Source organism: Balaenoptera physalus, assembly GCF_965194825.1.
Source record: "Balaenoptera physalus genome assembly, chromosome: 10".
Lineage (NCBI taxonomy): Eukaryota > Metazoa > Chordata > Mammalia > Artiodactyla > Balaenopteridae > Balaenoptera > Balaenoptera physalus.
The window spans coordinates 101,284,833-101,312,602 of record NC_138889.1 but is presented as its reverse complement, the minus strand read 5'-3'; the positions used below and the strand labels follow the sequence as shown (position 1 = coordinate 101,312,602).

General features: G+C 35.5%; 1 protein-coding gene and 1 pseudogene across 2 annotated transcripts in view; one reads left to right on the top strand and one right to left on the bottom strand.

Annotated features, from left to right (window-relative positions):
* Positions 1-27,770, bottom strand: part of LOC309668481 (olfactory receptor 1165-like) — a 269,123-nt gene that overhangs the window by 115,700 nt on the left and 125,653 nt on the right. The window lies entirely within an intron of this gene.
* LOC309668467 (olfactory receptor 5G3-like) lies at positions 145-27,125 on the top strand (annotated as a pseudogene). Its single transcript has one exon. The product of its transcript is annotated as an olfactory receptor 5G3-like (transcript).

Here is a 27,770-nt window from a genome sequence, read left to right as displayed (position 1 = left end):
AGACATATGCACACCAGTATTTATTGCAGCATTATTTACAGTAGCCGACATATGAAAGCAACTTACTTACCCATCAATAGATGAGTGGATAAAGAAGATGTGATATGCACATATATATGTGTATATACACAAGATGAAATATTACTCAGCCATAAAAAATGAAATTGTCACCATTTGTGACAACATGCATGGATTTGGAGGGTATTATGCTAAGTGAAATAAGTCAGAGAAAGAGAAATACTGCATGATCTCACTTATATGTGGAATCTAAAAAACAAAATGAGCTAACAATATGAAAACAGATTCAGAGATACAGAGAACAAATGGGTGGTTGCCAGAAGGGAGGGGGTTGGGGGGAGTGGGGAAAATAGATGAAGGGGATTAAGAGGTACAAACCCCCAGTTACATAATAAATTAGTCATGGGGATGTCATATACAGCATAAGGAATATGGTCAGTAATACTGTAATAACTTTGTATAGGACCAGATGGTTACTAGACTTATTATCATGATGATCATTTCATAATGTATGCAAATGTCAAATTACTATGTAGTACATCTGAACCTAACATAATATTGTATGTCAACTATATTTCAATTAAAAAGATCTTCAACTTCCTCATGAAAAAAAAGAATACATTTTAGAGGCAAGTTCTTTTACAAAGGCAGAGAGTTAATGACCACCAATTTCTTATTTGCCCAGCCTGGTCTTCTCCTGGGAAGATAACAGAACCCTGAAGAAGCACTAGTGGGTCTGTGCCCTCAAAGCAAGGTTGACCCTTCAGTAGTCTGGAGTTTCACACCCTAAGTTTCTCTGAGCACTTCATTACTATTATTTTTTTTTAATTTTAATTTTATTTTGGAGGATATTGATTAACAATGTTGTGTTAGTTTCAAGTGTAGAGCAAAGCAATTCAGTTATACATATACATGTATCTATTTTTTTCAAATTCTTTTCCCATTTAGGTTATTACTGAATATTGCGCAGAGTTCCCTGTGTAATACAGTAGGTCCTTGTTGGTTATCTATTTTAAATATAACGGTGTGTACGTTTCAACCCCAGACTCCGAATCCATCCTTCCCCCCACCCCCCCTGGTAACCATAAGGTTGGTTCTCTAAGTCTGTGGGTCTATTTCTGTTTTGTAAATAAGTTCATTTGTATCTTTTCTTTTTTTAATTCCCCATGTAAATGATACCATATGATACTTGTCTTTCTCTTTCTGACTTACTTCATTTAGTATGACAGTCTCCAGGTTCATCCATGTTGCTGCAAATGGCATTATTTCATACTTTTTAATGACTGAGTAATATTCCATTGTATATATGTAACACATCTTCTTTATCCATTCATCCGATGATGGACATTTAGGTTGCTTCTGTGTCTTGGCTATTGTAAGCAGTGCTGCAATGAAAAAACGAATCCACTCTCTGAATCTAAGCATTCTATCAAAAATGTGAAAGTCCTTCATTTAACAATGCAAAACTTGGTGTCAAGGGACAAGACTACAAAATTTTAGACTTTCCTTGTAACAGTGAGAAAAAAATTTCTCTGTTATCATTTCTATCTTAATGTCATAAGCTTATATGGCAGAAAAAGACCTGGTTTGTTTCTAGAGGTTTAACATGGAAATTTCTAACAAGAAATCTGTAAAATTCACTCTCCTCAAAAATGTCTGTAAGGAATTTGGAGATGAGTATCAGAAAAGAAACAACGACCTAAAATCTGCAACACTGTGTGATATTACTAATGAAAATAATAATTTAAAATCTCCAAAGCAATCTGCTGTTTTATATTTCAATTTACTGCTGGAAGTGTTGCCCTCTTTTTGAGTTTTGTCTATTTTCTAAAAGGTTCCTGTTTCATTGTGGTTGTTCTGAGTTGCTACGCAATTATTTGCTATTCACCTTTCTTAGACTTCATTAGTATCATCATCATCATCATCCAATGAAATCAGGCTATCAATGTTGTTTTAATTATTAGCAGCAGCAGTATTACCACCATTTATGGAAGATCTGCTTTGAAGCCTATTCTGTGCTAAATTATTTGCTTACATATTTTACATTTATGACAACTCTGAAAGAGGAGAAAAACAACCAAAAGATATTAATGCAAGCATTTATTAAAAGTGCTGAAATGTGGGGAGCAGCTTAAGATGGGTATTATGCAAGGAGCAAGTAGATGAAAGATTCTAGAAGGCTGATTGGTGAAGGCCACTTAAAGTTTAGTTTTGTTCTGAGAATTGTTCACTGTTCAGATTCTTGAAAAATATGGGAAAATGAGTTATGTTAATCATGGGACAGGATGTAGGAACAGGAAGATAGGACCCCAGATTAACAATTACTAGCTGCTTAATTTGCATTTAGGAATAAGGGGTGAGAGAAACATTTGGAAGCGAAGATTCTTGAGGGATAGCTAAGATTTGGTATTTTGATTTCCTATAAAGGTTGCAATTATCTCTTGAGTCATCAGTTACACAGAAGCATTTAAGACTTTTAGCAACATAAAATACGGGCCTACAATGCTAACAAACACATGAAATAGTATCATTAATAGACCTCGAAATATCTCCCTGGTCCTCACTTATCTTCCCTAGTCCTAACCAGGAAAACAAATTCAGTGAATGTAGCCATTTGTTTAAAGTGCATATGCAAATGTTCAAATGATCTTTATGCATTGGTTCTTATGTTCCACCTTTACAATTTTGTCAGGGTTATAAGCTTGACTGATGGAATATGTGCTAGAAATATTCTTAAAATTTTTAAGTGAAATTGCTCTACCAATGCTGATTTAAGATTTTAGTCAATTTGCCTTTATTATTTTGTTAGCCAGCAAAAAAGCTTTGAAAAGTATGGAATCTTATGTTGAGGGATAACACACAATTAATTCATAAAGATTTTAGTCAATGATTACCCTTGAAGTAATCATGTATTAAAAACCCGGAGAACAGTGACCAATCTCCAAGGCCTTTGATGTAACAATAAAACATACATAAACAATTGCCACTGATTATCCCTCTTTAAGATATTATTAATATTTAGAAAGAAAAATTTACTTGTCAACATTACTGTATGAGTTTGTTTACTTGAACATTGAGTATGCTTCTTTTAACCTGAGACGTATACAGTCATTGAAACCTATATATTTGCATATCTTACTTTCACATAATAAAAAATAGAAGACTGCATTTCTCTCATAGTTTGTTAGGTTTTTTTTTTTTTCTTGTAAGTCTAGCAAAGATGGAGTTCTTAAGTAATCAAAGACCTGATAAAGCAACATGAAGCACAGGAAATTATTTTTATAAGACACAGATTCTTTGTTTCTAGGCACATTACTTAAAAGATAAAGAAAAACCTCTCACCATCTTATTAAGAATAGAACAATAGTCCAAGAAGACTTTGTCCTTTTAACAGATGAAAGAAAATTAAGTTTTAGTTGTACATACGTAAACCTTGTCTGCCATCCCCTAAGCTAGCAGAGTAGTAGACAACCGCACATCCTTCTCTAACCTCAGCTCTTCTGCCAACTTTATAACTCAAGCTTCAGCCTCCAGTTGGGCAACAGTGGCCAAACAGCCCACAGTAGAGGCCAGCTCACTGTGGCAGCCATTCTCTCCCTTCTTTGCCACAATGCATTCTCTGCAGTTCCTCAAATTAGCACCTTAGACCAGTCGGTGTTTTGGGGGCATCATTGTACTGATGCGATGTTGTACAACCATCTAACATACGGGTCACCCCTCCCCACACAGAGGTCAGTAGCCAGCTTGGGATTTCCCCCAGCTGATGAAAATCTGGCCATTTCACCTCCCTGCTCTACATCCTTCAGTGACTCCCCACTTGCTTAGAATAAAGCACAAACTCCTTAAGATGACAAAGGTAGCACTCAGAATTTGCAATCTGGCCCCTATCTACCTCCCAGTAATTCCTGCTCCCTTCCCCCACCCTTAGCTAATTGCAGTTTTCTAGATATGTCATGCTTGCCTCTTTCCCAAGGCCCATTTCTTTGGTCTCCTGGCTGGCTCACCAGTTGTTGGTTTGCAAACTCAGGAATTTCCCAGGTGAAATCTGGAACTGACCCCCCTACACAGAGGGCAAGGAGAGACTGAAGAAAGAGGTAGACCACTCCAGACAGGTAGGTGGCAGTTTAATAAGCAAGGGAACTTATAAGGCTTGTCTTGGGAAGCTGCAAGATGAGTGGATCTCTGCACCTGCCTGCCAGCATCTTAAAAGTTTATAAAGAGACCTTAACTGGGTTCAGTTACATATACCATACAGATGGCCTCAAGAACACCTTACTCTCTCAAGGCTGTGTCCTTGAAAATGACTCTCACAGTGGGGATGGTGGGAAGAGAGTACATTCCAAGGACAAGGGAGGGAGTGAGTAGCCTCTGACTGTCCAGGGCCAGCTCGAGGGTCAATAGCAGTCATGTCCTTTCAATGACGGTGAGGAGCCTCATTGTCCAGGGCGAGCTTGAGGGTCAATCAGCAGTCATGTCTTCTCAATGACCTCCTCCAGCATGGAGTCAGCCATCTCATTGACCATCACCTTATGCACTTTTATCATATTTTTTAAAAAATGTTCATGTTAGAGGGAATTTATCTTGTAAATATAAAAGAGAAGCATGTTCCTATAATAGAATTTGCTTTATCATATTTTTTTCTTATTATATTACTCCTTCCTCTTTAAGTTCAATAAAGTGTCATTTCATTTATTTATTTTTTTGTTATTGTTTTCCTTATACTTTTGGCTGGTTTCAGGTAGAAGAAAAGGGTAGAACTGCCTTTGTCCTGCCTTCTTTAATCAGAAGTATATAATTTAAATTGCTACATTTAAACCATTATGGATTGTGGGATATCTTTATTTTCCACTTCATTCAAAAATACTTATAGAATATATCTTATTTGCAACTTTCTGAGATAGATACTTCATAGGTTACAGACAATTATAAGCCCATGTCCTTGAACCCCCAAAAATCAGATTATAGTCAAGATGAACTATGAATAAAATACTATGGGGGTTTCAGGAGTGGGAGATCACATCCCTCTTAGGGGATCAAGAGAAGCATTCAGAGAAAGTGGTGATTGTGGTCATCCAACCTATCTGTATTACTTTCCCATTGCTGCCCTAACAAATTACTACAGACTTAGTGGCTAAAACAACACAAATTATTTTAGAGCTGTGGTTCAAAAAGTCCTATGCAGATATCACTGGGCTAAAATCAAAGTGTTGGCAGGATTGCATTGCTCCTGGAAGTTTTGAGGGAAAATAAATTTCCTTGCTTTTTCCAGATTGTAGAAGCTGCCCACATTCCTTGGCTCATGGCCCCCTTCCTCCATCTTCAAAGCCAGCAAAGTTGCATATCTCTGACCATTTTTCCTTAGCTACATCTCTCTTTGACCACAGCCCAGAAAGGTCCACCAGATGTTCTCCTCATCTCAAGGTTCTTAATTTGATTACGTCTACAAAATCCCTTTTGCCATGTAAGGTAACATATTCATATATTTCTGAGACTAGAAGATGGACATTTTTGGAAACCATTATTCTGCCTACCATGCTATCTCCTCAGATACTATATTTTCTTCTCTCCTCTATGAACCTTCATTCCAACTACAATGAGTGTTCCCTCCTTCCTGCCTCTATTTATCTCCTTGCTCCTACCTGAAATGCCTTTCCTGTTAACTTCAGATAATCTCAAAATTGTTTGTCCTTCCAAACTAAATCCTTTCATGAAATTTTTCCCAACCATTTCAGCTCACAATTATCCTTCCTTATTCTAAAATCCTGTGATATGTTTTGCCTTGAACCAAGCAAATGGTACTTTGAACTGTAGGTTTTCTTTTTATTCCTAGGTCTTGTTTCCACAACTAGGCTGTAGGTTCCTAAAAATAATAACTGACATTAATGAGCACTTACTTGGCATGTACTCTTTTAAGTGCTTTGCATTTAATAATTCATCTAATTCTTCCAGTGTGAGCAAGATATCATTATCATCCCCATCTTACAGGTGAGGATACTGAGGCACAGATAGTTAAGAACAAATAAAAAATAGACAAAAAAGCAAAACATACCACTTCCTCAAAGGGACAAGCCATGGAGCTGGGATTTGAACCTAGGCTTCAGGATCCAGGCAGAATACTACTTCATCCGAGCTGGTGCTCAGCTGTTTAGCACATCACTCTCTATGGATGGAAATGAGGGTCTGTTTTTGCAAGGAGGATCTCAAAGCGGAAAAAAGCATTATTTTTTCAGGAATCCTCTATTTGAGAAAAGACATTATTTTTGAAATAAATTTGGCACAAATGCCAATGATATCACTTTAATTTTGTCCCTTCAGTGTACATTTTTGAGTTTTTAGTTCTTCAGAGACCTGGCTTTAGAGTAGTTAAAACTATGAGGAACATGCGTTCCTTATTTGTGCTGGACCTGAGTTAGTGTTCAGGATAAGGTGCATCTCTTGACCATCAGCCTCATCAGCTTGAAGGCTTATCTTCTTTACCAAGTGCTTAAGGTATCATGCCTGTTGTGGAAGCTCACTACCAAGAAGGAAATTAAATCTTCCAAACTGACTTTCTGATAAAGACTGAAAATCCCTGGGTTTCGCTATTCATCTTGAAGCAGTGAATGGGGAAACAAAAAATTCTCTTAAAGAAGTGAGTATTCCATGGTTTGGATAAAAAGAAAATTTAAAATTTGGTGGAAAGACTTAAGATGAATTTGGCTTTTGGGAATATAAACTCACCACCCCAAGTACTCCAAAGAGAATGGTCTTTGGTGTTTAGTCCAGCTTTTCAGGACACCAAACAGCTAATTTTTTGACCTTTTTCACCTGAATTTGTTCTTTATTTTTTAATAATATAGAGGTAACGCAATGTCCAGGAAGAATTCTAGAGTCATAGATGCTAGAAATGGAAACGGCATAGAGATCATTCCCCTTATTTGCAGAAGAGGCTATGTGTCCTATTCAGGTTCACGTGCTGAATAGTGGCAGGTGTAGCATGCTACCCTCACCACACACACTTACCTGGAATGTCCATAAATATCTACCATCATTTCCTGCAAGTTCCAATATAACTTTAGAACTGTTTCAGACATGAAATTAAAGCAATATTTTCACCAACCACTTCAGCTCACAGTGATCCTTCCTTCTGAAATCCTGTGGCATGTTTTGTCTTGGACCAAGGAATTACTACTTTGACATGTAGAGGTTTTTTTTTTTTTTTTCCCCTTTCTAAGTCCTGTCTCTCCAACCAGGTGTAAATTCCTAAAAATAATAACTGACATTATTAGTTGACATTTAATAAGCAATTGCCTTGTGAAAAATGGATCCTATAGATATTTTCTCAAATTATAATAATAAAATAAAAAGACATGAACATTATTTTAACTACTGTTTTGTACTCTGCCATTTCAAGTTCCACATCTTAATTATTATATCTTCAAAATGTGGTATTTTTTGTCTTGTTTATAGAGGGAACTGAGTTGATTATAAACATGACATGAAACTAGGATTTTTCTTATGGATATTCATACACCTTGTGCTTCTTACTGTAATTTTAAACAGCTTGAAATCTTCTTCCTCAATTAATGAGTCAGAAAAATAATATTTACCTAAAGATCGTGCCTAAATAAAAATGCTAAGCATTTGACATTTTATACATTTTATTAATAAAATAGATGTTACCTGTTAAAATTTATGTCTTGAATATGTTTCTAAATATTGTAAAATTAGGGGAAATAATTTTATTATTTGGATTGAGTATATTCATACATTTATAAAAATTATAAGTAGAAATCACCTAGAGATGAAGTCAGATGAGCTTATGGCAGATAACTTATTTTTTACATCATTTCCATAAAAAGTTGCTATGCAGTATTTGACAGATAAATTAATCTCAAAGGAAGGACATCTCAGTCCCTCCCAAGGCATTATATTCCATTATTCAAATTATATGATTGGTGAAATTTTCTTCACACTATTTAACCTCAATCTTAAATCCTCTGTTCTTCCTTGTGCCACTTCTATCTTCAGAATGGTCAAAGAGTAAACAAATCCAATCTCTATTTGCAAGACAGTCCTCTATAAACATAAATATAATTGTCATGTGTTATAACATTATCTTCTTCATGCTAAATGACCCCTCTGGCATTTGTATACATTTCCTTTTCTAATCTTTTTATAAGGGGAATAGATTAATATACCCAGATATGAATGTTGTTTTCATAACATCTGAATGGTACTATTCATTCCATCAAGACAGGAACTGAAAGGGCTTTATTCCTGTTTTGTTTAGCTTATCCCAAATGTCTATTATCAGGATCTAAATTTTCATTTGTGTCTTACAATATCACTGGTAACTGTATTCCTAGGTGGTGTTCTTATCTGATCATGCAATAAAGATGAAATACGAAGACTGAATCTCATTTCAAATACAGTTTTAGAACCCAAAGGAGTTTTAGATATTATAGTTAGACTCTTGATGGCAGAGGGTGCTGAATCCAAAAAGATCAGGTATGAATTCTCCAAGTTTACATGGGATCTGTGCATAACTGACAGGGTCTAGTACCCAGAAATACTGTCAACCAGTCTAACACTATTTCCATAACTGCCTCCTATACAGATTTTTTTAAAAACCTGTAATTAGTTTAAACGACTATTTTATATGTGCTGATTGATTTTTTTTTTAAAAATACAATATATTTTTTATTTCTTATAAAGGTTACAAATAACCAATGGAAGATCAGAATCAGACAGCAGTGACCAAATTTCTTTTCTTGGGCCTCACAGATGATCTCTATCAGCAGATTGTCCTCTTGTCATTCTCCTCCTTGTCTATCTTGCCACAGTGGGGGGTAACTGGGGATGATATAGATAGATCCCAGACTCCACATACCTATGTACTTTTTTCTTAGCCATTTGTCCTTTGTAGACATGTGTTCCTCTTCTTCCATTGCCCCCAAGATGCTGTGTGATATCTTTGCAGAGAAAAAAGACATCTGTTTCATGGGTTGTGTTGCACAGAGGTAGTTCCTTGGTTTTTTGTGGCAACTGAATGTTTCCTCCTGGCTTCTATGGCCTATGATCGGTATATGGCCATCTGTAAGCCCTTGTTGTACACACTCGTTATGTCCCAGAGGGTCTGTGTGCAGCTGGTTATAGGCCCTTATGCTGTGGCTCTTATAAGCGCCATGACCCATACCGCATTGACATTCTGCTTACCCTTCCGTGGTCCAAATATTATCAATCACTTTTTCTGTGATATTTCACCACTGCTTTCTCTAGCATGTGCAGACACCTCGATGACTAAATTTATGCTCTTCATCTTGGCTGGAGCAATAGGAGTACTCAGTGGCCTGATCATCACGGTCTCCTACGTTTGCATCCTGGTGGCCATCCTGAGGATCCAGACGGCTGATGGGAGGAGGAAGGCTTTTTTTACTTGTTCTTCTCACCTGGCAGCTGTCTCCATCCTATATGGGACTCTTTTCTTCATTTATGTCCGACCTAGCTCAGGTTCCTCCCTAAATCTCAATAAGGTGATTTCTCTCTTTTACACCGTGGTGACCCCCAAGTTGAACCCCCTCATCTACAGCTTGAGGAACAAGGAGGTGAAAAATGCATTCAGTAGGAAGTTTGAAAGGAAAAAAAATTTTTTTAAGGTAGATAAGATGGATTTCTAATTGTGGTGCACCACAGATGTTGATTCAATTATGTGTGGTAAAAAGAATGCCGGGCTGAGAATTAGAAAGTCTTTAATTCCTGAGTCTGCCAATTCTGAGGTCACTTATATACTGGAAATATTTTTATATTGTTTTTTCTTCAGTCTTCTCCTTTGCAAAATGATGGGGAATATAAAAATTTTACATATATATTGAAGGTAAAAATGTAATATATGCCATAAGAAAATCCAGGAGAACATTTATGTGTTCATTTTTTTTAACATCTTTATTGGAGTATAATTGCTTTACAGTGGTGTGTTAGTTTCTGCTTTATAGCAAAGTGAATCAGCTAGACATATACATATATCCCCATATCTTTTCCCTCTTGCGCCACCTTCCCATCCTCCCTATCCCACCCCTCTAGGTGGTCACAAAGCACCAAGCTGATCTCCCTGTGCTATGCAGCTGCTTCCCACTAGCTCTCTATTTTACATTTTGTAGTGTATATATGTCCATGCCACTCTCTCACTTCATCCCAGCTTACCCTTCCTCCTCCCCGTGTCCTCAAGTCCATTCTCTACGTCTGCATCTTTATTCTTGTCCTACCCCTAGGTTCTTCAGAACCTTTTTTTTTTTTTAGATTCCATATATATGTGTTAGCATACAGTATTTGTTTTTCTCTTTCTGACTTACTTCACTCTGTATGACAGACTCTAGGTCCATCCTCCTCACTACAAATAACTCAAGTTCGTTTCTTTTTATGGCTGAGTAATATTCCATTGTATATATGTACCACATCTTCTTTATCCATTCATCTGTCGATGGACACTTAGGTTGCTTCCACATCCTGGCTATTGTAAATAGAGCTGCAATGAACGTTGTGGTACATGACTCTTTTTGAATTATGGTTTTCTCAGGGTACATGCCCAGTAGTGGGATTGCTGGGTCGTATGGTAGTTCTATTTTTAGTTTTTAAGGAACATCCATACTGTTCTCCATAGTGGCTGTATCAATTTACATTCCCACCAGCAGTGCAAGAGGGTTCCTTTTCTCCACACCCTCTCCAGCATTTATTGTCTGTAGATTTTTTGATGATGGCCATTCTGACCGATGTGAGGTGACACCTCATTGTAGTTTTGATTTGCATTTCTCTAATGATTAGCGATGCTGAGCATTCTTTCATGTGTTTGTTGGCCATCTGTATGTCTTCTCTGGAGAAATGTCTGTTTAGTCTTCTGCCCATTTTTGGATTGGGTTGTTTGGTTTTTTTTTGATATTGAGCTGCATGAGCTGCTTGTAAATTTTGGAGATTAATGCTTTGTCAGTTGCTTCATTTGCAAATATTTTCTCCATTCTGAAGGTTGTCTTTTCATCCTGTTTATAGTTTCCTTTGCTGTGCAAAAGCTTAAGTTTCATTAGGTCCCATTTGTTTATTTTTGTTTTTATTTCCATTTCTCTAGGAGGTGGGTCAAAAAGGATCTTGCTGTGATTTATGTCATAGAGTGTTCTGCCTATGTTTTCCTCTAAGAGTTTTATAGTGTCTGGCCTTACATTTAGGTTTTTAATCCATTTTGAGTTTATTTTTGTGTATGGTGTAAGGGAGTGTTCTAATTTCATTCTTTTACATCATTTATGCATTCTTATATGTGGGAAGGCATTTTATTCCTGACCAGAAAAGCAAATGTTATAAGGGAAAGATCAACAGAGTTCATTAATAAAGGTTTCATAGACCTTGTTAAAAGCTGAACAATGGAAAGTGAGAGAACAATTGTAGAACAAGTGACTCACAATGAGTTAATGTCCCAGTAAGAACATATATATATATTTCCCAACATTTATATATATTATATACTTTTTCTACATATATATATTTCTCTACTGTGTTTCATATATATATATTAACAAATGAATAGGCAATGACACAATTGGTAATGTAAATGGCCAAAAATACAAATATATATAAAACTTGCTCAACCACTCAATTGCTCAAGTAAATTAAATGAAAATGACAATGCAATCCTTTTTTCCACCTATCAGATTGGTGAACATTAAACTGATTACATGCACTGCCGGTAAGGTCACCATTTGAATATGGATAGCAATTCTATACTTAGTTCCTGTAGCTAAGTGTGAATAGCTACATTTTCAGAAAGTAATTTGATGATTTCTTTTAAACTGCATATGATCTTTGACCTAGCTATCTTACATTTGTAGATCTACGCTATAGAAATATAAATACCAGACACAAATATTGAGGCATCATTTGTAGGGAGATAAAAGGAGACAACCTGAATTTGTATCATTAGGAGAAACAAGTATTCTTTCTATGAAATGTTGTGCAGCTAATTATAAAAAGAATGATTTAGATATTCATGCTTTGGTTTGGAGGAAACTCCCTGATACAATCCTAGTTGGATGGAAAAAAATCAAGTCAAAGTATAACCTGCAGAACTGATTACACTTAGTCAAAAAAATGTGGGTGTAAAATGTACCTAATGTGTAAGATATATTGATATGTGCATATATACAAAATCATGGTGAGAAGTGTGGAAGGTCACAGATCAAACTGTTAACATTGGTTACTTCAGCGGCATGATACTGGAAGTAGGAGGGCGGGCTGGTGTTTCATACTCATCTAGGTTGAACTTGTTTTATAATAAATATGTTTAATTTTGTAATTAAGATTCACACTTGAAAAGCTGCAATCTGTGTCAAAACTGAATTAATGAATTTATCAGTAAATATACAAATTGAGGGCAATGGGCTCAATACCTTCTCTTAAGGTTGCTTCTGTATTCTAACGTTCTCCATTTCATGAAACACTTCTAAACATTTGTGACTGAAATCTTTGTCAAAAACCAAAAAATATGGAAAGATTCTCAGCAACTCTATGCTTCAGTCTCTCACTTTTCCCCTCTAAAGATCTGCGTTTTCCCTCTAGCCCCATATTCTGTAATTTTTATACATAGTGGTATGTTTTCTCCATATTAAAAACTTTGAAGTGATAGCAAAGTACTAAGTTCAAAGTGACACAATGCAAATATGATGAAATTTGAAAAGTATACTAAATATTATTTTAAACATATCCATATAAAACTAACATCATTAATTGTCAGTCATAAAACTTTCCAACACCATTTTACTAAGAATTGTTAAAACTTGGAGTTAGGTGTGACAAAGGGAAATGTATTTTTCCTATTTTTATCAGTTTCTTTCCCAGTCAAATTTTGCCCTAAGATGCCTCTATTCTGTGTCTTTGTTATATAACATGTCTCAAATCACGTCACCTTTAAAGATTGTCTTTCCTAGTATGTCACCTGAAGTATTTTCTGTCTTTTTAATTGTTTCTTAAACATTTTTTTTTCTTAAACATTTATGATGCAATATCTGTTGAAAGGGGATTGGGAAAAGAATAGCAGGAAGCAAGTGATAATTATAAATTTCCTCAATGTCTCTGTGTCCCTTCCCCAAGTATATGCAAATATATTCAAAACCAGCTGCCCTCTTTAGCTCTATTTATTGCTGTTCTGATATCTTAATGTGTGTTCTGTCTAGAATACTCTTTGTACCGTATTTACATGGATAACTCTACTTGTTTTTCATGTACAAGCAAAGTGTGGCTTTCTTTCAGAGAATAACCCTAACTCTTCAATCTCATTTGAGCCGCTCTGTATTTTTCTCTTACAGCATCATATTCTTTTCCTTCAGACTTTATAAGTATAACATGGTGCTCATTAAGGTAGTTTTTATTTTGTTTTGCTTTGTTTTTATTAGTGAGAAATGTTTGCAGCTGATTCTTCATATTAGGCAGTGACAGAAATTCACTTGGAGGTGCATTTTACACCCTGTTATTCTGTAAGTGGTTGTCCTTATTCTGTAGGAAAAAAAGGGTGATTTCCAATATCAGGAGCAGGGAAATTCTATGTCAATTAAGGCCCGCACACACTGAAATCCCCCGATTTGTGGTATTGGTGCCTGGGAGGAGATCATCAATTTTCATAAGGTATGGTTTCTCAAGAGAACTCAGATGTAATCCTTACCTTTGTTTCTCTGTAGGTGAGGTGTTTTTTGCCTCTGGCTTCTTTCAGGAATTTTTCTTTATCACTGATTTTCATAGTCTGAAAATTTTATATTTATGTATAGTTGTTTGTTTGTTTGGGGAATTTATCCTGCTTGGTGTTCTCTGAGCTTCCTGGATCTGTGCTTTTGTGTCTAAGATTAATGGGGAAATTCTCAGTCATTTTGTTTCAAATATTTCCTCTGTTCCTTTCTCTTTCTTCTTTGGATATTCCCATCATGCATGTTATACCCTTTGTAGTTATCCCAGAGTCCTTAGATATTCTGTTCTTTGTTTTTCACTCTTCATTCTCTTTGGTTTTCAGTTTTTGAAGTTTCTCATGCTATATTCTCAAGCACACTGATTCTTTCCTCAGCCACATCCAGTCTACAAATAAGCCCATCAAAGGTGTTTTTATTTTTGTTACAGTGTTTTTTACCTCTAGCATTTTAATCATAGCTGACTTAAATTCCTGGTCGTATAATTCCTACATCCCTGCAATATCTGGTTCTGATGTGTGCTCTATCTCTTCCAATTGTGTTTTTGCCTTTTTGTATACTTTTAATTTGTTCTTGATAGTCAGACGTGATGTGCTGGGTAAAAGGAACAGCTGTAAATAGGTCTCTAGTACTGTGGTGTGAAGTGTGCGTGGAGGGGAAGTGTTCTATGTCCTATGATTAGGTCTCTTCTTTAGAGAAATTATGCCTCTGGATTGTGAACTTCACAATTGTTTCTCAGGGTCCCCCCCCACCCCCATAAGTTGGGATAGGATGGCTAGAGTGGGCTGAAGTTGGGTATTTCGCTTCCCACAGGTCAGTTGGGCTCTGATAATACCCCAGCCGCTTAGGCTTTGGTCAACTAGTTTCTCCTAAAAGTACAGAGTGCTGTGGTGTATTTGAAGATGGTACCTCTTCACCTCCCCCTGCTGGAAGCATAGGGGGATTTTGCCCAGATACTTACTGTGAGAACCTGGTTGATCTCCTGGAGGTAAATCTCACATATTGTCCATGGTTCTGATAAATGGAATATTGCCTGCCATATCAATAGTCAGAGGATGTCACAGTCATCAGTGATTGCAGCCACCACAGGAAGGTGAGCTGGTGAGCCCCGACGGAATTTAGGAAGGAAAAAGAACACCTGCCATCTGGCAGCCATCAGACTGCAGCCACTCCCTCTAGTGAGTCCTGAGGAAACTCAGGATATAAAAACACAGGATACTGGCCCCAGACAGCTGAGATACATATCAAAGGAATGATTTCAGTGAGCCCAGACTCTTGCATCTTCCCATACATAGAAAAGCAGTAAATTCCTTAACTTGAGATATCTATTTTTCTCTTATTAACAGTAATCTTTTGTTCTTACTACCTGCCCTTTGTTGCAAAACTCCTATATATCCTAGCTCCTCCCTCGCCCCCTTGGAGCAGTTTTCTCAGGGTTACTTGAGATGCTGCCTCCTGGGCTTGAAGTCCTAAAAATTCCCTCTGAATAAAACATAACTCTCAACTTTTAGGTTGTGAATATACCTTTTTTAGTCTACAGTTCCCACAGTGATTTCCTCTTGTGAGTCTGCTCTGGTCAGCTGTGACTCCTTGCATTCACCTGTTGGTCTCTCCAGTCTTGGGGGCAATGGTTTACTCTGTGTCCTCTCCTCTCTTAAGGATCCAAGAAGTGTTGTTGATTTTTTTTAGTCTTTTCAGTTTTAGGGCAGAATGGTGACTTCCAAGCTCCTCACATGCAGACCTAGAAACCAAAAGTGCCCTCATGGTTTTTGTAATAATATTCCTTCTGCCTGAGATCACTCTTCCTCCAGTTGGAAGTATAATATTGTTAAAACCTGGTCCTCCTGATATTTAGGGCAATTACTCTTTGTAGGGTACCATGATATATGCTCATAAAAAAAAGGGAGGAAAGAAGGAAGGAGGAAAGGAGGGAAGGAAAGAAGAAAAGAAAACTCAAATAGCTAATCACACTGAAAGGGAATATTAAACATTTTATGATTAACTCATGACTATTCCCAAAGGACCTTCTATTAAAAATGGACAATTATATTCTTGTGGAATTTTAGAAATATGTGATAGAGTAGTAAAGGAGAATTTTTTGAAAAGAAAGTCAGTGCTTCCTGGTACTTTCTGATGAAGCCAGTAAGGGGAAGGAGATAGTTTTGAGCACTCAGGGAAATAATGACACTTGCTCTCAATTGCCTCTACTTTGTTCTCTTTTATAGTCAACTTTTTAAAAAATTGGATCTTTCTTCTGAGAGATATTTAACTGATATAATCTTCTGAATGGATACAGCAAATATATCTTATATATTTTTAATATATGTAAACTTTGTATATGTCTACATATACACACACATACTGTACACACACACACAAACACACGCAATACAGCAAATATATAACGGAGCAAACATTATACTAGCTTAGGGGGAGGTCCTGAAATGATGAAATGATCAGTTTAAATAGGTATTACAATACTAAATTTTAAGATAAAAGTGAGAGGGTTGCAATAAAAAGGCATGTGTAATTATGCAAAAAGAAATACGGGTGGGATCCTGGTTTTACAGCATATGCAATAGTTGACTCAAAATAGATTAAAGACTTAAATGTGAGACCTTAAACTGTAAAAACTAGAAGAAATCATAGGGGAAAAGATCCTTGACATCAGCGTTGGCAATGATTTTTTGAATGTGGCACAAAAGCCCAGAAAAAAAAAGCAAAAATAAACAAGTGGACTATATCAAATTAAAATGCTTCTGCACAGCAAAGAAAACAATCGTCATAATGAAAAGACAAATTGTGCATTGGGAAAAATATTTGCAAACCATAGATCTGATAAGGAGTTAATATCCGAAATATGCAAGGAACTCAAACATCTCAGTAGTAAAAAAACGAACAACCTTTTTGAAAAATGGGCAAAGGACTTGAATAGACATTTTTTCCAAGGAAGACCTACAAATGACTAATAGGTATATAAAAATATGCTCAACATCACTAGTCATCAGGAAAATGCAAATTAAAACCACAGTGAGATATCATCTCACACCTGTTGGGATGACTATTATCAAAAAGACAAAAGATAACAAGTGTAGTCAAGGATGTGGAGAAAAGCGAACCCTTGTACATTTTTGATGGGAATGTAAATTTTTACAGACATTATGGAAAAGAGTTTGGAGGTTCCACTAAAAATAAAACTACCATATGATACAGCAATCCCACTTCTACATATATATCCAAAGAAAATGAAATCAGTACCTTGAATAATCTGAATGTCCACTGATGGATGAATGCATAACGAAACTGTGATATATCTATGTCTATGTCTATGTCTGTCTATGTCTATGTCTATATGTCTATGTCTGTCTATGTCTATATATCTATATCTATCTATATCTATCTATTCACTTTAAAAATGAAGGAGATCCTGCATTTGGCAACAACATGAATGAATCTGGAGGATATTATCCTAAGTGAATAAGCCAGACATAGAAAGACAAATACTGCATGATCTCACTTACATGTGAAATCTAAAATAGTCAAATTCATAGAAATAGAGAGTAGAACAGTGGTTATCAGGGACAGGGAGGTATGGGAAATAGGGAGATATTGGTCAAATGGTGCGAAGTTTCAATTATGTGGGATGAATAAGCTCGAGAAATCTAATGTACAGCATGGTGACCACAGTTAATAATTATATTATACTGGAAACTTGCTAAGAGAGTAAATCTCAGGTACTCTCACCACACACAAAAAATGATAATGATGTGAGAAGATGGATGTATTAATTAGCTTGGTTGTATTAATTATTTCACTATGTGTATGTGAAACATCATGTCGTATTTCTTAAATATATACAATTAAAAAATAAAATTTAAAAAAAGCATGTGGAATTCTACTTTCTCCCTTTATAGCATGAAAAATACAAGTAATTTGCTGTCTACATTTGGCAATAACTAGACCGTTTATTGTTTTGTTTATGCATTTATATTAAAAATAATATATGTTCATGGTAAATAAGATTCCAATAAGATATGCAAGTGAGTACACAGTAAGAAATGATCATCCCAGCCCAGATCTCCAGCTTCGCTCTCTAACATGGATCAGTATTAATAGTTCCTGGGTTTCCTTCTGGAGGATTTTTATCCATTTACAAGAATATATATATGAGTATATCTTTCTACTCTCAGGCAAATGGGAAGATATTGTACACACTTATGAGCATTTCTTTTTTTCTAATTTAAAAAATAACTCAGATATGAATATGTTTCAGTATTTTAATTAACTAACTCAACATATATTTATCAAGTGCTACTGTGCTAGGTGCTATATGGGGTCTATGCTAGGGCAGGGACATAATACACTGGTGAGCAAAAATAGTGTCCTTGGGGGTTTGTGGTTTAGGGGAGAGACAAGGAAATATATAACTGCAAATATATGTACATTGTTCAACATAACAAGGCCTGCAAAGTTGGTGTTCTTTGTCATGGACACTTGGAAGGCTATGGATTTTGTAAGTAATTAGAGCAGCAGAGACTGGCTAGGAAGATGCTTCTTGTTGAGCACATGTGTGGATACTTTAAACACGGTATTATTTTTATACACCACAAGGTGGCAGAACTTCTCCAAGAAAAGCGTCTTTCCTTGCTTTGCTGGAGTTGGAATGTATTTTCTGACTGTACACATATGGACATAAATAATTATATAGAAAAATAAAAATTTAAAATATATCATTCATAAACAATGTCATTAATTGTATTTAATACATTTATAAATAAAGGAAAATAATTCTTTTTTATTTCTGTTACGTAGGTTACATTAATGCATGCCTGTTACTAAGAGTCAAAATCGCTGAAGTATATATAGAAGAAAAATGAAAGCTCCCTTCAACCTTCCCCTTTATGTTTAGCCTGCTTCAAACTCAAATTTATTTTTTTTTAAGATTAATTTTAGTTTCATGGCAAAATGTTTTGGAGAGTACAGAAGATAACTCCTTTGAACAGATACTTTTCCCTTTACATTTGCCCGCAAAGATACAATATTAAAATATTTTGCTTGCTGTTACATTTCCATGATTAAGTTATCTTTCCTGAAGGTAGGAACTACATGTTTGTTTGCTTTTGATTTTTAACAATTGCAATGCCTATTTGTCTCACCTCTCATATATCTCTCACAGTCTTGTCAGAGCACCACTGGGTAGAAAGTTATGAAAAATTAGATAGGAATTTCACATTACCAGAAAAGCTGCAGTTTCTGAGATTTTATGCTGTCTCCTCCCAAGGATATGAAGAGCACCTCAGTGTTCAAAATAGAGAAGTTAAACAACAACAATATTAATATTAATTCTAAATTTATATATTATATATTTTAAACAAGATTCTGAATGCTTTACGTGTATTAACTTATTTTACAAATTATTCATAGAATCTTAAACACAGCTGCTATGCATTTACAGTTTTTAAAAACAATTTTATTTCTTAGAGAAATGTTACATTTTATACATCTTTATTTTAGTTGTGTGATGTTTAGGAAAGTCCTCCACTGCTCTAGGCAGGTTTTATCTCTTTGAATTGTTTGAGGTTTGAATGAGGTAATATCCATAAAATGTTCAACCCTGTGCCTGGCATTTAGCAAGCACTTAGAATTTTAAAATATTCCTTCTATTAAGTATTGAAAGTTAGGGACAAGTGTGGAGGGAACCCTGAGTTATTGGTGTTAGTGGTGCTTAGTACAAAGTACACCTGGTTGGGAATTACCTGGTACAAAGTGCAGTGAGTGATTGAGACTGTTTATGCGGGAAAGTGGGGAATGCCAAATGTTTTAGGTTAATTCTTGAATTGTGTGGCATGAGTAGAAGCATGCAAGGTGGAGTAGCTTGCAAGAGCATTGCATGCACAAGGAACAGCATATTCAAATCCAAGGAGAGGCTTTCCCAGGTAATAACATGGAGTTCTAAGGGTCTGCCCCATAGAGAGCATGGTGCTGGTGAGTAGCAGAAGATGTGGCTGGAAGGGGAGGCTGTAATTTATGAGCCTTTTTATGTCATGTAGAGGAGCTTGACCCATTATCTTGTCAAGTTTCCATATTGGTCCGAGGTTGTCTACAGGGGCTGGTGATTTACAGTAGGGTCACAAGGAGTAACATTTTTCTTTAATTTAGGTTCTATTTCTAGAAGTGCAAATGACTCAGCCTTAATCTGTCCAGTCTTTTTTTATTTTTTAAAGGTAAAAAAAAAAAGTTTAATGCAAAAGACACTGTAAACAAAGTCAGAGGCAAATAGCAGACTGACAAAAACTATACTGTGAGATATTATCTGTCACAGTTATAAAATAGATAGAAGGTTTTTTATAATTGTCTACTTAGTAACACAAAAGAAAGAACTCGGTAGAAATTTTGGGCATTTTATATGCTATACTACAGAAGAATAAATACAAATAGCCAATAAATATATGACTACTTATACAGCAGAAACTAACACAACAATGTAAAGCAATTATACTCCAATAAAGATGTTGAAAAAAAAAGGCTGTCCAGTCTTTTTGTGGGGGAACTACCCTACTATGTAAGAGTCTCTCATAAATTGAAGAACACAGTCACTGAATATGATCTTGTTCCTTTATTCTATCCTTCCAAAAAATGGCCTCTGGCCCCTGTGTATGACATAGTTGCACTAAGCAGCTTTGTCCTCTTGCATTCCCTGAGTGGTCCTTAGCAATCCTAGGTGCTCTGATGTTTTCTGCCCTTGCTTTACCTTAGTTCCCCCTCCATTCTTTGCTTCAAGATTGGGCATGCTTGGATGAGCACTGGGGATGTTGTTTAGATGGAGGAAGTGCTCTCCTGTCCCACCTGTAGTGGTGAAAGACTCTCTCTAAGTCACAGTATTGGAGTGACTTGTAGGTTTTACAGGGACGCTAAAATACAGCACTTTGCCTGACAAAGTATTGTTTCCTCCTTTTCTTTCCAGGACTCAGATATGAATACTTGAGTACATCAAAAGGCAATCTTTTTAAATTGACAAACAAAAAATTTTATATATTTAAGATGTACAATATGATGTTTTGATATACATATACATTGGGAAATGATTATCACTGTTAAACTAATTAACACATTCATTACTTCACATAGTTACCATATTTTTGTGAGTGATAAGAGCTCTTGAGATTTACTCTCTCAGCAAATTTCAAGTATACGATACACTATTATTTACTATAATCATCATGCTGTATATTGGATCTCCAGAACTTCTGAATCTTAAAACTGGGGAAGTGAAAGTAAATGTAGTTCCATTTTTAAATTTTTTATATTTTATTACAAACTGTTATTGAAATTATGAAAGCAATCTCCAGCAAGATTTTATTTTCTTTTATTTGGAGTGTCTACAGAGAGAGTGCCTAATTTAAATCCCCAGTTCTGCCCCTTACCATCTGGATATTTTGTGTAACTGATTTAAACTTCCTAAACCAAAGTTTCCTCACCTAAAAATTGGAGATAATAAAACGGGATTTCAAGTGAGGAATAAATGAGATTAGGAGTGCTTATTACTGTGCCTCCCTCAAGTTAGGGCTTAATGAATATAAGTTATGTGGTAGCCAATCAGGGGAATAAAAGGCAGAATGTGCTAATAACTTTTATAAAGGAGAACAGATTTTTAAAAAAAATTCTCTCTCTAATAAACTTTATTTTGAGGAAAATGACGGTATTATAATTCATTCATTCATGATAATTTTTTTCATACTTCCAAGTCTTTGCATTTACGGTTCTCTTTGGAAGAAATGTTCTTTGCCTCAGCTAGGTTCTGGCCAGGAAACAGAAATCCCAGCAATTATTTTTACAGAGAAAATTTAAATGTAAAAATTGCTAACTGGTCGTTGAAGAATTGAAAAGACCAAAAGGAAAAACTTGAGTATAAAAGAAATAGTAACTTTAGGAAGCAGCTATAACATTTAGGGTTGGGGCAAAAAAAGGAAAAGGTTGAAATTATTAAAATTTATAGATCCTGAAAAGCTAAACTCAGACCCCAGAGAAAGTATTGCTCTTCAGCAAAGTTCAGAGACCCACACCTATCATGTGGTGTTGAGACCCACATATTTGAGGCTTGTGTCTTTGAGGTGCTGTAATAAGGCTGGTTCAACCAATGTTGGAAAAGCTGCTAGCTGGAATCAAACGCGAAACCACTGGAATACAATTGCTATATTTAGGTAAAGAAGCATTTCTAAGGTGACACTGATAGGGACCGGAAGTGAAAACAGAAAGGAGCAAGTCTTTTACCCTCTTCCAGCTCACCAGCCTCCTTCACCTTTTGTAGTTAAAATCAAGCAGGAGACCAGTTGGCAAGGAAGAAATGCACTGTCCCAGCCAAAGCATCCTAAAGCAGAGTATAAGAGTGGGTTTGAAGCTGAGAAGCCATAGCTTAATAACGGATCCAATTTTACTATATTTCAGCACAGAGTAATATTTCTTCCATTGTACAAATTTTGTCAGACTATTATACAATTTCCTTATTTCCCCTAATATATCAAATGCTCACTTCTTTTTCCTCTCCCTGTACCTTCTACATAAATCTATAATTACATCTCTTACATATTTTATTGCACTTATTTGATGACAAATGCTTGTTTCCCCTATTATGCTATTCTTTCCTTGAGGAAAGGGCCTATAGCTTTTCTATCATTTGTTCCCATTGACCGGCATATTCCCTAATACTTGTATGTTCCTGAAAGATGTTGAGGATATTATAGCAGTTGAGAGAATATGTTTTGGAGTTGAGAAGAGCTGGATTTGAATCTTGTTTATTTCTGCATGTCACTAGCTCTCTGATATAGCACAGTTGATGCATGCATAATCATTTCTATTCTTCAGTTACTGCAACTGAAAATATTCCTGTGGCTCTTCTTGTAATTATATCATTTTGTCTCTGATGATTGCAGGCTTTCTCTTAACTGCAACTCTCCAGGATTCTATTATTCTCATTCAAATCCAGAGGAATGGATAAAGAAGATGTGGTACATATATATAATGAAATATCACTCAGTCATAAAAAAAGAAACCTAATTTTGTGGCAGCATCTCTTCCTGTCATCTCCAGCCTATTAGTCACAGAGATTTTTTGATGATCTTCTCACTAATGCATTTCCTTTTGCTGTGCTAAAGGAATGTCCTTTGGACTCTTTCAAGGGATACGTTTAGACCAGTGGTTCTCAGAGTGTCATCTAGGGAATTTGGGGGGATTCTTGACACTTACATGGGGTCCGTAAGCTCAATATTTCCATAATAGCCCAAGATATTATAGATATTGGCTTTATATTTCATATTGAAATTAAAAATAATACTTGTGTTTGTTATACTATCAGAAGAGTATCATAATTATCTGAAGATTATTTAAATATTCTTGCCTTTTCTAACTGCATATGTGTTTAAGGCTATGTGCATATATGTTTTCTTCATGTGGTACAACCAAAACAACATATCTCAATATAGTTAACCCTTGAACAGCAAGTGTTTGAACTGCATGAGTCCACTTACACATGGATTTGTTTTTCAATAGTAAATAGTACAGTATGACCCCCTGTTGTTTGAATCTACAGATGGGAAACCATGAGTACAAAGGAACCATGTATATAGGGGCTGACTATAAATTATATGTGGATTTTAGACTCCATGGAAGGTTGGTGTCCCTAACACCTGCATTGTTCAAGGGCCAACTGTATGCTGAATTCAGAACACATGTTGTAAGAATTCAGCTGTCTTGTTAAAGCCAGAAATTTATAAAAAATTCAAAAACATAAAAATCTGCTCACTACATATCTTTTGTTAGGGAAAAGTAGTTATATGTATATATTAATCTATTTTTATGTTGACATGTATGGGTGTATTATTATTAATCTATTTTTTATGTTAACATGTAATGGGTTTATTATTTACTTTAAAAGAATTAATAAAGCCTTTAACATTTCTTATTTTTTACACCTGAAATGGTAAATATTGATAGATATAACCCACGTAAACAAAATCTCTTTGGGGTCCCCAATAATTTTTGAGTGTAAACAGTTGCTAAGATCAAAAGATTTGAGAACCACAGTTTTAGTTCATGGTTGAATAAGTTGCACCTAATTGATCTACACCAGCATTCCTGTCTCCCCAAGCTTTAGACTCCTTACTTTACAGTATGTAAAGGCTCGTCTTGCATCTCAATTGTGCTGACTGTGGACCTCTGTTGCTGTTATTTCATGGTTTATCCATCTTTGTTCAACTTCCCTGATATACCTTCCTGGCAAGCTTCCCAGACCTTACTATGAAAATTAGCACAGTCTCACTACTTCTCAGGTGTATACATGTATCCTTCCAGCACCTTCCTTGTACTCTCCATCTGGTTTCTGTTTGGACATAACTCTGTCTTGGATCTGGAGGCAAAGAGAGATGTTGTATAGTCGTTATCATTATTATTGTCATTATCGTTATGGACTGCAAATAATTCTTGAGCATCTATTGTGTGCTGACTATTCTGCTGGCTATTCCTTTCTGCCGAATTCTCTTTTATCACAAATGCATGATGAAACTCACAAAGCCAAAGGGTCTTACAGATTAATTGGACCAATTACATTCATGATGAATGATCTCTCCCTACTTCATTACAGAAACATAACTGAGCATTATAATTGGTCACTTGGCACCAGGATAGCACGTGAAGATCTTTGCTTTTAGCAACATATCCCAAAGGGATCCTCAGGCTTATATTTTCTCCCAGTATTGTTACCTTTGGAAATAGGACTCCTGTGGAGTGACTAGAAGGCACTTTTTATTCTAAGGTAATGTGAGAAAATCTGGACTTGAGTTGAAATTCAAATGAAGTAACTATTTATTTTCACAAGGCAAGTATTATGTTTAATTAGTCAAGTGAAAAAGGTCAGTAAATCACTGTATGGGCAAAAACAAAAACTTCTTAATATAACCAAAGCATAACATAATTCTACTTCATGAAATACAGTAAGGTTTTCTTTCCTAAAATTATACTTGATGAAGGAAGCTGAAATGTCTCCAAATGTGTTTCCTTCCATTCTTATTCTCCTTTTCAGTGAAACAGGCAATTAGATATGTACTTGATGGATGTTTTCATTCTCGTAAACCCTCTGTAGTAGTGTGTAGCTCTGTGTGGTCCACTGTTGTCCCTCCTTTTATCTTTCAGCAAACTTATCAGTCCTTAGAGTTGGTCAGAGTATAGAGATATTAATATGGGTCAATATTTTCATGACTTTGAAATATTTCTTTTTCTATGTTATGAAGTACATGGGAGAGAAGCTCTTTAAGAGAAATAGTACAATTTTATCTCTCTCTCTCTCTCTCTCTATCTTTCTATCCATCTATCCATTCATCCATCTATCTCTATGTCTATCTCTATCTCTATATCTGTTTATATATTTATTTATATTTATGTCTATTTACATATATATCTATCTGTATTTATAGTTCTATATATATTTCACTTTTCTTTCTTAGCATCTAAGATTTATATATAAAATATAGATATAGATAAATATATTTTATATATAAATATAGATATATCTTCAGGATCATACTGTACTATTATAATTAATATATAATTCAAGAAATATCTAATAAAAGTCACAAAAATTATCTGATTAAAATATCAAACTGAATGACACAGATGGCAGGTACGTTAAGCTTGGAGAGGACTGGGAAATCACGAAGAAATCAGCTTCTTTTGGATGACCACTCCCAGAAGCATCTACCTCTTAGAAAGGTCTCCTGGTGATGGGAGATGTTTGAAAGATGAGGAGGAGAGACGTTTTGTGGGAAGAAGGTTTCTGAGTGTCCCTCTAACAAGGCGTGCAGCCAACTTTAAGGCTATGAATGAATGACAAGTAAAGGTAGCTCAGAAAAGCTCTTTTGTGTGTGTGTCTACATATATACGACTATTATTCAATATATTATATTATGCATTATATTTTACTCATTCTCTTTACAAGGACTTGGGAGAAGTGATTTCAAAGTTACTATCAAGAATGGTAATGTTATGTCCAGTCTTTTGGTTGATTTACTTGTCTTTCGAATGCTAATTGTATATATGGGCTGCTAGAAAGTTTTGAGTCAAATTTGTGGTCTGCACAGAGCAGTGGGTAGGACCTGTTGATGTGCAGCAGGTTTTATCTTTGCCTCCATACCATGTCCAGGGCTTGTTTTTTTTTTACATTTTCTCAATTTATGCTATTTACGTGTATCCTATGTCTCATACAACACCTTCAACCCTTTTTATTTGTAAAAGCATTGGTGTATGCGTCATATATGTAGACATTCACACATATGCCTATTTTATGTTTTTAAAAACTATAGAGGAAAATAAGAGAGATTAGAGAAGAAATGCCTTTTAGAGTTTACATTCCCAATTGTAATTCTACAAACAAGCTCAGCAACTTCCCAGCTTGCATATAAGCCATACATTAAAGAAGGAGAAGTTTCCACATGAGAACACATGAAACTCTAGGGAGACATATCATAGGTGCAATTGGAAGGTAAAGCAAATATAGCTGAAGGGCGAGTTACAGAGATGAAGAAATCATGATGTTATAGAGAATGCAATACATAGTTTTCACTTCTAGTTTTCAAAGTATGTAGTCACATTTGTGATCTTTTAAAAGTCTCACTGAATTAAGAAAGGTAGGGGAAAAATAGTTTTAGAGGTTATCATTTTATTTAAAATGGCAGTAGCCACCTCAGATCAGAACCCAGGTCTGTTGATTCTTGATGTTACGTTGCTTCCAGGAATATGCCTTGTTAAAAATGAACTTAGCTCCTGACAGCCTAGAAATTCTGAGAAAATTGAAATGTTACTTATTCCAATCCTCTTTTGCTTATTATGAATAATTTCTACTTTGACAATAAATGTAGCATTAACGTTTATTTTAAAGTTAAAAATTATGGATTCCATCTATCAAAAAGATACAGTTCCAAGAAAGAAATTCTTTATTTTTCTAGCATAATTAAGTCCATCACTTAAAAAAATATTTTATTTTTTCTCAAGCATAAGAGATTTTGAAAGACTTGGATCTAACAGCAGAAATATTATATCCTTGCCTGAACAAATCACCATCTCTCAAAAGGAGGACAGCTAGATTAAAAAATAAAAGGTGACACACACTATGTTATGTACATAATATTAGATCTTTCAACGCAGCATAGAATGATTTCCCAGTTTTCCAGCAAGAGTAATACCCAGTTCAGCATAAACATTTTTTTAAATGAACAAGGTATATGAATCAGTTGGGTTTTCAATGATCTAAAATGGCATCTGGAGAGCTGATATACAAATATCTTTTTTTTTTAACATCTTTATTGGAGTATAATTGCTTTACAATGATGTGTTAGTTTCTGCTTTATAACAAAGTGAATCAGTCATACATATACATATATCCCCATATCTCCTCCCTCTTGCCTCTCCCTCCCACCCTCCCTATCCCACCCTTCCAGGTGGTCACAAAGCACCAAGCTGACCTCCCTGTGCTATGTGGCTGCTTCCCACTAGCTATCTATTTTACATTTGGTAGTATATATAAGTGCATGTCTTTTATAAAAAGACAGCATATATACGGGTCTTATTTTTGTATCCATTCAGCCAGTCTATGTCTTTTGGTTGGAGCATTTAATCCATTTACATTTAAGGTAATTGTCGATATGTATGTTCCTATTACCATTTTCTTAATTGTTTTGGGTTTGTTATTGTAGGTCTTCTCCTTCTCTTGTGTTTCCTGACTAGAGAAGTTCCTTTAGCATTTGTTGTAAAGCTGGTTTGGTGGTGCTGAATTCTCTTAGCTTTTGCTTGTCTGTAAAGGTTTTAATTTCTCTGTCAAATCTGAATGAGATTCTTGCTGGGTAGAGTAATCTTGGTTGTAGGTTTTTCCCTTTCATCACCTTAAATATGTCCTGCCACTCCCTTCTGGCTTGTATCGTTTCTGCTGAAAGATCAGCTGTTAACCTTATGGGGATTCCCTTATATGTTATTTGTTGCTTTTCCCTTGCTGCTTTTAAAAAGTTTTCTTTGTAT